The sequence below is a fragment of the Cornus florida genome, unplaced genomic scaffold, assembly GCF_030987335.1.
Source record: "Cornus florida cultivar Cherokee Brave unplaced genomic scaffold, ASM3098733v1 CherokeeBrave_3.0.0_Hap2_Chr06, whole genome shotgun sequence".
Taxonomy (NCBI): domain Eukaryota; kingdom Viridiplantae; phylum Streptophyta; class Magnoliopsida; order Cornales; family Cornaceae; genus Cornus; species Cornus florida.
In genome coordinates, this window is record NW_026775576.1 from 42,938,938 (window position 1) to 42,955,471 (window position 16,534).

At 38.2% G+C, this 16,534-nt stretch overlaps 1 non-coding gene across 1 annotated transcript; it reads right to left on the minus strand.

Moving 5' to 3' along the window:
- Positions 1–7,052: 7,052 nt before the first annotated feature.
- LOC132315220 (small nucleolar RNA R71) lies at positions 7,053–7,159 on the minus strand. Its single transcript, XR_009483601.1, has one exon. It is a non-coding gene; the product is annotated as a small nucleolar RNA R71 (small nucleolar RNA).
- Between the last annotated feature and the right edge of the window lie 9,375 nt (positions 7,160–16,534).

Below are 16,534 nucleotides of genomic sequence, written 5' to 3' on the forward strand. Positions count from 1 at the left end.
GTTTCTAGAGCCTTATCTCTAGAAGATAAGAGAGGGAAGCCACACAATATGATTGAGCTTCATTTTACAAGATTAGAGGAGAGAGAAGAGAGCAAGAAAGGTGTGTTCTTGGAGCTAGAAGAGGGGAGCTCGAAAATGGAGGTCAAGGCTTTGCTTCCTCCTTCCTCTAGTGCATCAATGGGTAACTAACTCCCTTCTAGGGAGGTGATGAAACTCCTTCTTGTAAGCATGTCTTATTTTTGATTTACATTTGGGGATGTAATGTATATATATAACCTTTCCATGAACTAGAGCTTTATTTGATGTAAGAGCTTCAATGTCTATTAATGATCATTTTGAGTTTAAAATCTTGTCTTAAGATTGTTTCCTCTTATGATTATTTTGCTTCCATTTTCATAGTGACAATGAAGATGAGTTTATGGAAATGTTTTTATTGGCATGATGCTTGGGAAATTTGATAGTCTATAGCTTAGGGTTCTCTTTTGATAGATTATTCTTGATTCCTAATGTCATGTGCTTCTACTATGTGATTAAGGGCTTGATAACTCTATGCTTAGTGAGTATGTCTAAGGTTGCAACCTAGTTTAGGTAACCAAAACATGCAATACTTTGATAAGTTATTCTTTCCTATTGATTTCATAAAAATTCTTGAAGGTAATGTAGCAATTTTATGTTGTTGCATTTCATGGTTTTATGTATATATTATTCCCCAAGTAAATCATGTATTAACATGCTTATGGATAGGTAGTGGATTCACTTCCCTAGCCCTCTCTACCTAGATCTCCTTCCTTTACATTTACTAGCATTCTTGTTTTATGCACACTTCAATTACTAGCTTAGTGACAAACCAATCAACAACTCCTTATTACACCTTATCATTCTTAAATAACTCTAGATACTTAGGTTGCCTTAAGACTAGCGCAGTCCCAGTGGTTCGACTTACCCGACCAATAGCCCTATTTTACAATGATTCGTGCTATTGCGAAGGTTGATGTATAGTTGATCAACCGATCATTAATCCAACCCTGAGTTCAATAAACAAGCATGAAGAGGTTTGTGTTGTTGAAAAATGTCTTAACAATGAATTTGAAAAAGTTGAGTCTTTGTATAAAAGTAAAATTTCCAAAAGTTCATCTTCCAAAATGATTTCAAAGAATGTTGTTTTGAAAACAAATGTTGAAAAGACATGGAAGCCTAAGAGTTGCATTGACAAAGGACTGTCAATCTCCTTTGAATCAAATCCAACAAGTTCTTTAGGGAACAATTTGTTGGGTGGGATTCAAAGTGCTTTTTACCCTGCAAAGGAAGGGATGCATAACAAGATTTTCGATCCAGGCTAAAAGAGCCCAACGTCTTGCTAGAGACGTTAAACACTAGTGCTTCGTAGGGTTTACAACCCTATTCCTCCCTCATTTCTATTTTACCATTCATTTCTTGCGTCGCCTAGATATATTATATGTTCATACACATTGTTAGGGACTTTGATTGAGAATGCGTGTGCTGTCATTTTCGAATTAAGCACTTTATGTTTGTTCGTTCGATCTCAAAAGGAGGTTCGATTGATCGAACATCATCTCTACATCCAATCATATTTGTTCCATCGTGCGAAACTTTCCTACATATTTTAGTTCTCTGTGTATCGTGCAAACTCTATTTCTGATCAATCCAAAAATTCCAAGATCGATCCAGCTTTCCCATGGATCGATCTTCATGCCATACTTTGAAAATTTTTGAACCCATGAAAAATCAGCTCTCTGTGTATCGTTCGAACATATCTGCAGGTTTTCACTTGTTGGATTGATCGAAACTCGATCGATCTGGGTGCTTCCTATTGACTTTTACTTCTTTTTAAATTTCAAATTTAAAATTTTAAAATAATAATAATAATAATAATAATAATAATAATAATAATATATATATGTATATATTAAATATTTTTAAATTGGGAATCTGTTTTATTTTATTTTTATTTTCCAAAAAAATCCAAAAATATTTTTAATTTATTTTTAATTTTCCAAAATTCAAAAAAAATTTAAAAAAAAAATTTCAAAAATTTCAAAGAATACTTTGTCATTTTGTTTGATCGATCTGAGTTCCTTCCTGATCGATCGAAGTTCGATCGATCTGATCACCCAAGTGATCGATCAAACATGTCAGAGATCATTTTTGAAAATATAACCCAAGGGTCATTTGGATCGATTTCAACATCGATCCAAAGCCCTCTTTCTTCCTCACTGCTGCCCATTTTCTTCCTCATCTCCGGTGAACCTCCAGCGAGCTTCTAAGCTTCCCAAACTCGATCCCGATCTCATATCTCTCTCTCGGTCCACTTCTCTCCTCTCGCTTTGGTAAGTTTTTGGGTTACCTCTTTTCATTTTCGAGTTGACCCATATATTCTAGATGTTGCCATGTTAGATCTACAACTTCTATATTTGATTTCTTGCTATTTTTGACACTTTGAAGCATATATGTGTGTGTATATATATATATATATATATATATATATTTGTATATGTTTTGTTCCCATTTTGATTTTGCACGTGCCAACTTAAGTGACCAATCTTAACTTGTTGAGGTGTATTGGGGACCTACAAGCATATTTGGGTGCCCCCCATGTTATCCACATCACAGATCTGTGACTGTTCGTATTTTTCCATAGTTTTGATCGATTACAGTAATTCTCTAATAGATCAGAGCACGATCGATCTCAACGATGTCCTAATCGATCCAACCTAGATCGATCTCATCTTTGTTATGATTGATCGAACCTCACTATTTTGCATACAATCTTTTGTGTTTCATGTTATCCAATTTATGCCCAAGACCTATGTTTTTTACATTGGTTGCATTTGGTTCTATCATGTTTAGCATGTTTCACTTAGTCACTGTCTATCCTTGGCTGCATTATAACTTGCATAGATCATGTAATTTATTCGGAGTTGTATATCCTGACTTGACAAACATATTTCTATCTGTGTGCTTTCACTTCTGTATTTTGTATACTAACTACAATTACAAGTGTTTTTCTATTTTGCAGACCATGACTCAAGTCAAGACCGTTGCCCGCCGAACATATCAGCCTAGAGTACGGCCGCGAGTAGAGGAGCCTGAGGAGCCAACTCTAGCTCAGTCTGAGTGCTCCGCCTATTCTGCTTCTGCATCTTTATCTTTTTCAACAGCTGAGGGGTTCGAACAGACACTACCATCCTCACCTAGTCCACCATCGGCACTACCCTGCATGGTTCGTGACCAAGTTCAGTGCAGATATTCGCGCCTTACAGTGGCGCATGAGTCCATCTTTGATACTACTTTCTTCTCCCGGTCGATTATGACCAGGGCAGCCTATGATGATATTTCTTGTCGCGGCATTCAGCTATTCTGGCCCCAGTGGCCAATCCGATTTACCCTCGGCTTGTCCGGTTGTTCTACCAGAACCTCCGGCCGGCCCTGAGTAACCTAGCGGAGTTACAGACCACCATTGACGGCCATCCCATCCGCATTACAGTCAAGACATTGGCTATATCCTCTCGGTGCCCACACATCTGCCCTCCCAACTTTGATTATCCTATTCTCATGAGGCCATCTAACGCAGACATGGTCGCAGCTCTGACTGACCCTACCAGTGCTGGCGAGACATTTGCCACCTGGACTTACTTGCCAGATGACTTATGGTTCTTTGATTCGGTGTTATACCAAAATGTATTTATAGCGAGCCATAAGATTCAGCGGCGCTCAGATTTTTTTGCTGCCCTCTATACCTTCTATACAGGCTATTGGTTTTCTGTCCTTGCACTCTACTGGAGTGTCATGGTGAAACTATACGCGAGCTACATCAGCAATACCATGCCTAGGCGAGCCACATTCTTCCCCTTTGCACATCTGATTACTTAAATCCTCAGAGACCAGTGACGAGCGTTGAAAAGTGCGTATTTAAACCCCTTAATCTTAGGCATTCTAGAACCTCTATCTATCTTACTTTACAGTTTTAGATTGATTTTGTATTATTTCCATTTTCAGGCACTTATCCCGAAAATAAGCTAATTCAGCCAAATAAGAGCTTAATTGAAGCAATTCTGGGATTAAACAAAGAAAGAAGCAAAGTGGAGAAAGAAAGATGCAAATGAAGACAAAGGTGGGAAGTAACAAAGTTCGATCGATCCAACTTCAAGGTTCGATCGATCGAACACTGATCGATCTCAGTACTTCAAGATAGATCCAAACCTTGACCCAAAGCAGGAAGTCTAAAGTTCGATCAATCCAACACCACCCTTCGATCGATCGAACACTTTTGTCCTTATTCAAATGATTGATCTTATCCACAGCTGTACCACCCACTAACCACTTTTGTCCTTTTCCTAATAATATCTCCCAAAATATCTCAGATTTGTCTTTTCCCAAAAAGCTCAACCAGTTGGATCGATCCAGCCTAAGTTCGATGGATCTCAGCCAGTTCGATTGATCCAAGTCCAAGGTTCGATCGATCAAACTTCCTCCAGTGCGAAAAAGTTAAAAAGCCAGCTTGTTCAATCCATCCTCTATCCAATCATTAGAGAATATTCTTTGCACGACCCCAACTCATTTTGTGTGTCACTTGACCTACCTATAAAAGGAATATGATGCACTTTTTGAGGAGAGGGACAAGAGACTTAGCATTTGGTAGAGACAACTTTAGAGGCTATTCTTAGTGTAGAAGAAAAGAACAGGAGGCTAGAGACACCATTGGAGTTCCTCATCAACAAAGAGCAGATTCCAACCATGGAGTTAGCCCTTGAGTCTTGGAGCAACATCACCATGAGCGGCTAGACATCCTCTTGGGGCTAGAGTTAGCCACAAGCATGCTTTCTTTATCTTAATCTTATGTATTATTGAGGGATTAGTGTTGTAATTAATGTTTTGACACTTTGATATATATAAATCTTGATTGTTCAATGATTTATGTGGTTAAATGCTTTCAATTGATCATTTCATTCTATCCATATGTCTATGTATGTTAGAATAGATGTTCATGTGTTTGTCTCTAGATTTTGTGTTATTGATGCATGTCTATGTGTATTGATGCTATAGATTTAGAGATTGTCAAAACATAGTGCTTAATGGAATGCTCTTGTGATTTTCTTGATGGTTTATACTTATTCCTTGATAGATTATGTCTTTCCCCTAGTTTATTTTCATGCTAGTATTGTAGATGTAGTGTAGTTATAGTGTAGTGTTAAATGGGAGGACAATCCGTGCTTGTTGTTTGATGATTCAAGATTTTGAATGCAAGTAGCATATGTCTCTAACCTTGTGTTGTATTTGGATTGTGAGCTTAATGAAAGGATTAATGACTTGTTTTGATCTATTGTGTCTTTCACATGTTGTTTAGACAATATATATTTCATTACTTAGATATATTGTGTCTTTCACATGATGTTTAGACAATACATGCTTAATTGGTCATCCTTGCTTGTTGAATCAACCAAACACACACACACACACCAATATTGCAACACACCATTTGCCCTCATTAATCATTTGTCAATGGTATGGAAATGCATTGCTTAATGGTGATCTCTAAACCCGAAGACTCTTCTCTCTCTTATTTACTCTTAATTGCATTCTTTTGTTATCACTTAGTTTAATTTAGTTGCTCTCTAGTTTAATCAACCAACCAACCAACCAATTGTTTGATCACTCAACCTACTAGCCCTAATTGTGATTCCACAACCTTGTTCGACCCTCACAATCCCTTGGGACAATCCCTACTCGCCCTAGCTATATTTATAGTGAAAGGTAGTAGGGGCTTTTATAAATGTAAAACTCTTGACCCTCGCCTAAAATTCACACTCTTTAAGCTTGTGGTAGGATGACGCAGCATCAGTTTTTGGCGCCGTTGCCGGGGATTGATTGATTTGATTTGGCAACGTCGGAATTGTGGAATCAATTAGGATTAGTACTCTTTTGATCATGTCTTTACGTTACTTTTATTTTTCTTTTTAGTTACTTATTGTGTTGTTCTTACTTGACTATGTGCTTTGTTGGAAAGGAAGCAAGTAAAGGAGCATTCAAGCAAAGCAAAGAAAGTAAATTGCTAAACATTTAAAAAAATAGCTTAGCTAAGCTTTAAATTTGGAGTTGAAGTGCTAAAGGACCTTTGTGAGACTTTCTTTACTCAATCCCTTAGTTAAATCGTCGGCCCGCATGGAGGCTTGTTTTTAATTGTTCTTTGCATCATTGTTGTTAATGCATGGGAGCATAAGTTAAATGTTTGTGGAGGAAGTTTCATTAAAATTGTTGTGAAGGTATAGTGTTTGTCATTCTTTGTGTTTATGTGTTTTCACATTGTGCATGCATGGACGTCATTCATTGAGACCCACTCTTGTCCCTTTAGATTTGCATCTTGAATCCGTAATTAGAAATCTTAGGGGAAGAGGAAGTTCAAATAGAACCAATCTATCAATGGATGACCATAATGATAATCATGTTAAGGACCTTGGTCATATAGACCAACAAAGTATCCTTCATCCTAATGTGCACAATGAGAACATACAAGTACTATTAGGCATGCCTAGGCCTTTCATTCACCAACCACCACAACAACAAGGCCAAGTTCCATATGGAATGCCAAGGCCAATGTATGCTCCACAACCTCCCATCATCAATCAAGGAATTCAAAACCAAGGTGTTCATGTTGCACCTCAAGTAGCTAATCCACCTCTTGCTCTAAGAAACCATTATGTGCCTAATGAGTATAATGCACCTACATGCATCCAATTGCCTCCATTTAGAGCACACCATTATGAAATTAAGCCACAAACCATTCAAATGCTTCCTAACTATCATGGACTTCCAAGTGAAGAACCTTACAAGCATTTGGATAAGTTTATTGAGTATGTTCCACCGTAAAATATACGGACATACCGGAAGAGGTTTTAAGACTCAAACTTTTTCCATTCACCTTAAAAGACAAGGCAAAGTATTGGTTTAAAAATCTATGGCCTTTTTCAATCACTTCTTAGGCAAAAATGAAACAAGAGTTCTTGAAGAAGTACTATCCGGTTTCAAAAACCAATGCCCTTAGAACCTCAATTCAAGAATTTTCACATGGGGATGGAGAAACGTTTCATGAGGCATGGGAACGCTTCAATGAGTTGCTTAGGAAGTGTCCACATCATGACATGCCCAAATGGCAATTAGTTCAATATTTCTTTAAGAGCTTATCGGATAACTATAAGGGTATGGTTGATGCTTCCATGGGTGGCTCATACATTGATAGGCATGAGGATGACGTGTGGCGTCTTTATGAGAGCACGAGTGAAAATTCTTTGCGTAGAACATTATCATCCAAGAATGGTAGAAATTCACAAGGTAGGAAGAGTGTTGGCTTACATCAAGTCGACCATTCAAATGAAATAGCTGCCGAAATGAAGTCTTTATCTCAAAGGTTTGATCAATTTTTGATTAACCAAAACTCGACGAACCAAGTATCTTCCTTCCCTAACCATTCTCATCGTGCATTAAATGAAACATGTATGACTTGTTCTAGTGTTCTTCATTCTACTTCTCATTGTCCGCACAGACAAGTGCAAAATGAACCTAATGAACAAGTCAATACAGCTTTTGTGAACCAAGGGAACAATCCTTATGGTACTCATTATAATCCAAGTTGGAGGAATCATCCGAATTTCTCTTGGAAAAACCAAGGAGAGGGCTCAAACCTTTCCTAAAACGGTTTTCAAGAGAAGTACATTCCACCTCCACTTCAAAACCAAGGATCCTAAGGTTATAGACCTTATCAATCATAAGGGAATCAATTTGTTAATTCTCATTTTCCCAACCAATCTTATTCCCAAGGAAATACTAGAAGTCCCGCCTTTGAAGAAAAAGTTTTAAATGCTTTGGGCACTTTAGAGGCTAACACTCAATTGCTTCATTCTCACTCTCAATCTATTGCGAAGCTAGAAACCCAAGTAGGGAAAATAGCAAGCACTCTCAATGCAAGAGAGAAGGGAAAGATGCCTATCAATGCCCCATCTAAGCAACAATATATTGTGGAAACCCATTCCTCATCGGAAGGCCACACCATTGAACATGCTAATGCAGTGACTACCTTGCGGAGTGGTAGGATTATGGACAATCGAGTTGAAATGTCCAATGAAGAGAGTGAACCGGTGCAACCTCAAGTTATCACCTGTCCCGTTTCACATCCCATTCCTCCTTCATTGCATATACATGATCTTGTGAATGAAAAAGTCTTAAAAAATGATGTTGAAAAAGATTTGCTAAAAAATGATTTGAAACATAATGATTTGAAAACTTCTTGTGTTGAAGAAAGTTCAAAAGAAAATTCTGAAAAAGTGTTTGAACCAAAAGTTCCATTTCCGGATGCCTTAAAAGGATCCATTTCAAAAGAAAAGCAAAAGGCAAAAACCAATGAAATCATGTAAATGTTTAGGCAAGTTAAAGTCAATCTTCCACTATTGGATACAATCAAGCAAATTCGGGGTGATGCCAAATTTTTGACAGACTTGTGCACCCAAAAGCGGAAGAATAAGAGCCAAGCACCAAGAAAAGTGGTTTTAACCGAGCAAGTAAGCTCAATTTTGCAACATAACACTCTACCATAGTTTAAGGACCCCGGTTCACCCACTACATCATGCATTATTGGTGATCATATCATTTATCGGGCACTTCTTGACTTAGGAGCAAGTGTTAACCTTCTTCCATACTCGGTTTATGTCAAATTGGGCCTAGGTGAATTGAAACCGACGTCCATAGTTTTTTAACTTACCGACCGATCCATTAAGAAGCCTAGGGGTATAATTAAGGATGTATTGATAAAGAATAACAAATTCTTCTTTCCCGTTGATTTCGTTGTCATTGACACGGAACCGGTCCCCAATCCTAAGAGCCAAATTCCCGTTATCCTTGGCCGTCCTTTCTTGGCAACCGCTAATGCCAACATTAATTGTAGGATGGGGATAATAAAGATCTCATTTGGCCACATGAAGGTGAAGTTATCTTTAATCCCACACCCTTGACAAATATGAAGGAGAGGTTAATGTTGTAGATAAATGTCATGACCTTCAATGTCAAGGAAATGAGCTTTTGTGTAAGACCAAATCTTCAAAGGGATCATCTTCAACCTTGCATTCTAAAAGTCTTGTTTCAAATTCTTTCTTTGAAAGGGCATGGAAGCCTAAAGGTTGTGATTGCATAGACAAAGGATTAAAAGTTTCGTTTGAGCTTAATCCAATAAGTTCTTCAAATAACCATTTGTTGGGTGGAGTTCAAAGCATCTTTCACCCCAACAAGGAGGGGATGCATTACAAGATCTTTGATCTAGGCTAAAAAGAGCCCAACGTCTTGCTAGAGACATTAAAGACTAGCAACGACATTTCGTAGGGTGTCAAAACCCTATTCCTCCCCCATTTCTATCTTAAATTTCATTTCTTACGAAGTCTAGATACTTATTTTTGGTTCATATGCATTGAAAGGAACTTTAGTGATGATTGCATGAGCTTTCATGTCATTATTGAGCATTCTGCATAGTTCGATCAATCTCAAACCTGAGTTCGATCGATCGAACTCCATTCTGCATCCAACACTTAGAAAAAATTTTGACCTGCAGAAACGTGCATCCAAATCACCTCTCTGTCCCATTGTTCGAACTTATTCTTAGATCGATCAGGAGACCTTCGATCGATCCAACTTCAAAGTTCAATCGATCTCATGATTCAACACTTAGAAAAATTTTGAGCCTGTATCAACCTGCATATTTCACCTCTCTGTCTCATCGATCGAAACATTTCAAGATCGATCTGAACTTCTTCGATCGATCCAACTTCTAAGTTCGATCGATCCAACTTCTAAGTTCGATCGATCTTCAAGTTCCAACACTTAGCCAATTTTCTGAACGAAAAACCTGCATATTCTTGCTCTCTGTCTGATCGATCAAACTCTTGTTCCGATCGATCTCAATTCTTCATTTCATTATTTTGACTTTATTTTGACTTTTCAAATTTCAAAAATCCAAAAATATTTTTATTTTTATTTTATTTTATTTTATTTTCATTTCATTTCATTTTATTTTATTTTTTAAAAAGTTTTCAAAAAATAATAATAATAATAATACAAAAATATTTTAGTTTATTTAGTTTTTAATTATTATTGTTTATTGAATACCAAAAATATTTTTAATTATTATTGTTTATTGAATACCAAAAAATTGAAAATAAAAATCCAAAAATATTTTATTCTATTTTATTTTATTTTATTTTACAATTTTTAATTTTAATTCTAATCTTTAATTTTAGTTTTGCATTTTCAAAAATTTCAAAAATCCAAAAATACTTTAAGGAGAGTTCACCAAAGTTCGATCGATCTGAAGTCTCAGTTCGATCGATCGAACTCTATCAGAAATGTTTTTAAAATGGACCTGGAGGGTCTCAAGATCGATCATTTAGATCAATCCAACCCTCCAAACCCTAACCCCCCTTCTCTCATCTTCATCGCCACTGTGCACTCTCATCTCTCACACCTCCGGCGAGTTCTCTGATGAGATCTAAGCTTCGCATCTACCTCTCTCATCTCGAATCTCATCCACTCTTCGCATCCACTTCTCTCATCATTTTGAGGTAAAATCTGAGATCTCACCTATGATTTAAGCTTCGATATGATGACTACACGCTTTATATGTTACATTCATGCTTTATACAAGATTGAATCTCCATTTTTGAAGCTTCGAAGCACTGAGTTTATATGTTTATATATATGTGTATATGCTTCGTATGTATATATATGTGTTTGATCTATTTTTGGGAGGATGGGCCATGATTGGGTGATGATTTGATGATGTGTTCTGTTGAAGGGCCCACGAACACGTTCATGTGGGCCCCATGCTTCCAAAGTCACAGATCTGTAACTGTTTACATTCATCGAATAGTTCGATCGATCGAACTTATATCTCAGATCGATCTTGAGACATCGATCAAACTCATGTCTCAGATCGATCGAAGTTGTGAGATCGATCTCACTTATTTTCGATCGATCCAACTTTTGTGATCAACCTCACTTCTTTTTCTGATCGATTGACTTTCACAGATCTCACACACACACTTCATTAATCATACCTTATGTTCATGCTATCTCATTTTTGCCCAATGCCTGTGATATTCCACATTGGATGTATTTCATACTTACATTGTTTAGCATGCTTCACATCCTGCCACTTGCATAGATTCATGTCATATCTGTTTTGTTTATTTTACTTGAAATACATGTTTCTATATTGTGCTTAAAAATTTCTTATTCTGGCACTAAGTCCCATTGAAAGTTTTTCTTTTTCTTTTTGCAGGCCATGGTTAAGAGGAAGACCGTTGCCAACAGGCAACACGGGCCCCAACGACATATTAGACCACGGATAGAGGAGCCAGCAGAGCCCTCTCATGCACAGGAGGAGCCAGCACAGGCTACCCCACCTCAGTCACCATCTCATGAGGCTGAGGATGATCATATTCCATCCACCTCTGCAGCTCATCCTGCATCTACACCATCACCATCTCCACCACATGCTGGAGCTGAGCATTCACCAGTACCATCTCCACCACACCAGCCAACTCAGGAGCGTGATAGGCCCGCACCTAGATATGCGCATATGGTAGTCGACCATGAGTCGGCGTTCGACACGGCCTTTTTCTTTAGATCGGTGCTGACCCAATCAGCTTACCACGACATCATTCAGAAGGGCCTTGCAGCTATTCTTACCCCAGTCACATAGCCAGTCTACCCGCGGTTGGTACGGTTGTTCTTCCAGAACCTCCGACCATCCCCGTGTACCACAGCAGAGCTGGTCACTACTATAGATGGCCATCATATCACCATCACAGTGGACTCGCTAGCCCGCTCTTGCCACTGCCCACACCACTATCCTCCAGAGCTTCAGGAGACATATCCGAGGCTATACAAGCCTTCTTATGTCGATATGGCAGTCTTTCTTACAGGTCACTATGCCGGTGGCGAGACCTTCACCACCCGGACATTCCTTCCAGATGACCATTGGTTCACTGATTCCGTGCTCTTCCAGAACATCTATATGGCAGGGCATAATATTCAGAGGAGGGGTGACTATTTGATAGCCCTCTACGCCTTCTACAGCGGGCACTAGGTGTCCATTCCCGCGCTCATCTGGAGCGTGATGAAGAAGCTATTTGATGAGTACATTAGCAAGGAGATGCCCGGACGGGCTAAGTCTCTACCATTCAGCCACCTCATCACCCAGATTCTTATAGACCAGCGCTACCCTATTCATCCTTAGGAGCACCCTGAGAGAGGTTCCTGTCACCTTTTGAAAAAGGACTAGAACAAGAGCTACAATGCCATTATTACTAGACTGCAGGACCACGTGGTAGTGGCTGCAGAGGAGCTAGAGGCTGAGGCAGTAGCTCAGGCAGCAGCTGAGGCAGTAGCAGTAGATCCCACAGCGGACGACGCACCAGTCAATCCAACTGCTGAGCATATAGATATTGATTTAGAGCGCCCTGCAGATGATACATAGTAGTACTCTCCAACTGGGTCACCCATTCACGAGCAGGAGCAGACTCAGGAGTTTTCTTCTGATTCATCTATACCTGAGGCTCCAGATCTGACCCCTGGCTTTGGAGTACGTCTGCAGACTCTTGAGGATGCTGTTGTTGCCATACGAGCTGATTTTATAACCCACAGAGCTGATTTTGCTACCTTCCGCACGAATATCGCAATGATGTTCCGAGATCTATCTAGAGATATCCGCAAAGCCCGACCTGCCAGTCCTACCTCATCGTCAAGAGTTCCCAGTTCCTTCTATCTTTTGATCCCTCTCTAATTTATATTTTTGTCACTGTACATTATTATTTTTGTAGCCGATCTGTCGACTTAGATCTTTTGATGTACCAGTACTTTATTTTCTATTTATGCATGTTTTTATTGTGGATGTCATACGATTATATTCTCATATCTGTATGTCTGACTCTATCAGGTGCATCATAGTGACTTCAGTGAGAGAGTGCTACCCGATTTTCAGAACCACCCTTATACCTCTCTCATCTTTTTATCTATTTATCCCATTTACACTTGCATGTCCACTGTACACTGATTATCCCATTTTGTTATCTGATGAGTTTATCTAAGTGCCAATTTTTAGGACCACAGTTCATCCCAAGTTTGGGGGGGCCATGCCACCCACTTTGGATTCTTCAGTCCCGATCATTCTTGCTTAGTTGCACTGGTATACTCTTTCCCTTATTCTCTTACACATTGAGGACATTGTGCCATTTAAGTTTGAGGGGAATGGTGTTTTGTAGTGTTAGTTTTAAATTTAAAATTCTGAGCATAACTTGTGTAATTGAGGGATATTTCTATGATTGGTCCATATCTAGCTATAATTTTGATCTTTTGAGGACTATATTGCTTAAAATTTAAAAATTACTTGACTTGTGAGTCCAATACTCCTTGTATGCCTTATGGAAGCCATTTAGGAGTAAATTTTTCAAAAAATTGATATCTTACTTGCACTTGTGGTCCACATCATCTTGATTTTATGATTATTTCGAGATTCACTCTAGTATTCTACACTAGCACAGGCGCACACTAGCATTCATTTGTGGGGTACATGCTTTGTTGATTATTGAATTGGTTATATCCCAATTGGGCTAGTAGTGCATTGAAAGCTTTCATTCTTGATAAAGGTGGATAACAACCCCTTTTCACTAAGTAGCCTGGATTTTAGCCTCATCAAGCACTGAACTTCTCATGCCGAAAGGTGGAGGGCCTAAACTATAGGTTAATAATTGAATAAAAAAAATAAAAAAATAAAAAAAGGTAGCAAAAGCAATAAAAAAAAGTGAGGACTTCTCCCAAAAGGTGAGAAGTGGGAAATGATTAGATGGTTGTTATCTTGATTTGTAGCCTAGTTAATTTGAGCTTGTAAGTCTATAGGGGTATTTGAATGCCTAATGCCCTAAAGCCGTCTGGTTTGGGAGTCATTGACCTAACGCTCGACCTCATGAATTGCTACAAAGCTTAATAGATCTACAAATTGCACCGTGCTTCCATCTTTGATCCTATAAAAAAAAAAATCGAGTGAAAAGAATAAGCGCACCTAGAACAATAAAGCTTTAATAAAAGGTTTACTTTTTGTCTTGATGATCGGTAGTAGATTTGTGTGCTAGTTTGAGGGTAAGGATGTGATTAATTCTTTAGTTGGCTTAGATAGCAACATATTTGATGTCAGTCCACTCAAAAGAATTCTAAAGTTGTTTTGATTTGCATGATTATTTTCTTGATGTGTGGAGGAACATACTTGCTTGCTTGATGTTGAGATTTTGACAGATTGATTGGAAATGTTTGAAAAATTACATACTTAAGGTAGTTTTCTCCCAATGCTTGTTTGCAATATTGGTGCCTCTTTTGAAAAAATGAGCTTAATGTTTGTGGGTATCATTTCTGGAAACCCTCACGAGACTTCACTCGTCCACTAGGGGTAACCTAGGGGTTTAAAAGGCCTGTTGCATGTGCTAAGTGCAATCGTGTTCCCTATGAATGTGGCATTATCCATTTATTGTTTTCTAGATTCATACTTGTATAGTTGTTCATTTCATTCCTTTACTTTCTAGTTCATTGTTAGGGACTAGCAATATTTAAGTTTGGGGGTGTGATGAGCGCTGAAAAGTGTGTATTTAAACCCCTTAAGCTTAGGCATTCTAGTACCTCTATCTATCTTACTTTACCGTTTTAGATTGATTTCGTATTATTTCCATTTTCAGGCACTTATCCCGAAAATAAGCTAACTCAGCCAAATAAGAGCTTAATTGAAACAATTCTGGGATTAAACAAAGAAAGGAACAAAGTGGAGAAAGAAAGAAGCAAATGAAGCCAAAAGTGGGAAGCAGCAAAGTTCGATTGATCCAACTTCAAGGTTCGATCGATCGAATACTGATCAATCTCAGTACTTCAAGATAGATCCAAACCTTGACCCAAAGCAGGAAGACCAAAGTTCGATCGATCCAACACCACCTTCGATTGATCGAACACTTTTGTCCTTATTCAAATGATTGATCTTATCCACAGCTGTACCACCCACTAACCACTTTTGTCCTTTTCCCAATAATATCTCTCAAAATATCTCAGATTTGTCTTTTCCCAAAAAGCTCAACCAGTTCGATCGATCTAGCCTAAGTTCGATGGATCTCAGCCAGTTCGATCGATCCAAGTCCAAGGTTCGATCGATCGAACTTCCTCTAGTGCGAAAAAGTTAAAAAGCTAACTTGTTCAATCCATCCTCTATCCAATCATTAGAGAATATTATTTGCATGACCCCAGCTCATTTTGTGTGTCACTTGACCTACCTATAAAAGGAATATAATGCACTTTTTGAGGAGAGGGACAAGAGACTTAGCATTTGGTAGAGACAACTTTAGAGGCTATTCTTAGTGTAGAAGAAAAGAGGAGGAAAGACACCATTGGAGTTCTTCATCAACAAGGAGCAGATTTCAACCATGGAGTTAGCCCTTGAGGGTTGGAGCAACATCACCATAAGTAGCTAGACATCCTGTTGGGGCTAGAATTAGCCCCAAGCATGCTTTTTTTTAATCTTAATCTTGTGTATTATTGAGGGATTAGTGTTGTAATTAATGTTTTGACACTTTGATATATATAGATCTTGATTGTTCAATGATTTATGTGGTTAAATGCTTTCAATTTATCATTTCATTCTATCCATATGTCTATGTATGTTAGAATAGATGTTTATGTGCTTGTCTCTAGATTTTGTGTTATTGATGCATGTCTATGTGTATTGATGCTATAGATTTAGAGATTATCAAAACATAGTACTTAATGGAATGCTCTTGTGATTTTCTTGATGGTTCATACTTATTCCTTAATGGATTGTGCCTCTCCCCTAGTTTATTTTCATTCTAGTAGTATAGATGTAGTGTAGTTGTAGTGTAGTGTTAAATGGAAGGACAATCCATGCTTGTTGTTTGATGATCCATGCTTTTGAATGCAAGTAGCATATGTCTCTAACCTTGTGTTGTATTTGGATTGTGAGCTTAATGAAAGGATTAATGACTTGGTTTGATCTATTGTGCCTTTCACATGCTGTTTAGACAATATATGCTTCATTGCTTAGATATATTGTGCCTTTCACATGGTGTTTAGACAATACATGCTTAACTAGTCATCCTTGCTTGTTGAATCAACCAAACACACACACACACTAATATTGTAACACCATTTGCCCTCATTTATCACTTGTCAATGGTATAGAAATGCATTGCTTAGTGGTGATCTCTAAACCCCAAGACTCTTCTCTCTCTTATTTACTCTTAATTGCATTCTTTTATTATCACTTAGTTTAATTTAATTGCTCTCTAGTCTAATCAACTAACCAACAAATTGTTTGATCACTCGACCTATTGGCCCTAATTGCGATTCCACAACCTTGTTCGACCCTCACAATCCCTTGGGACGATCCCTACTCGCCCTAGCTATATTTATAGTGAAAGGTAGTAGTGGC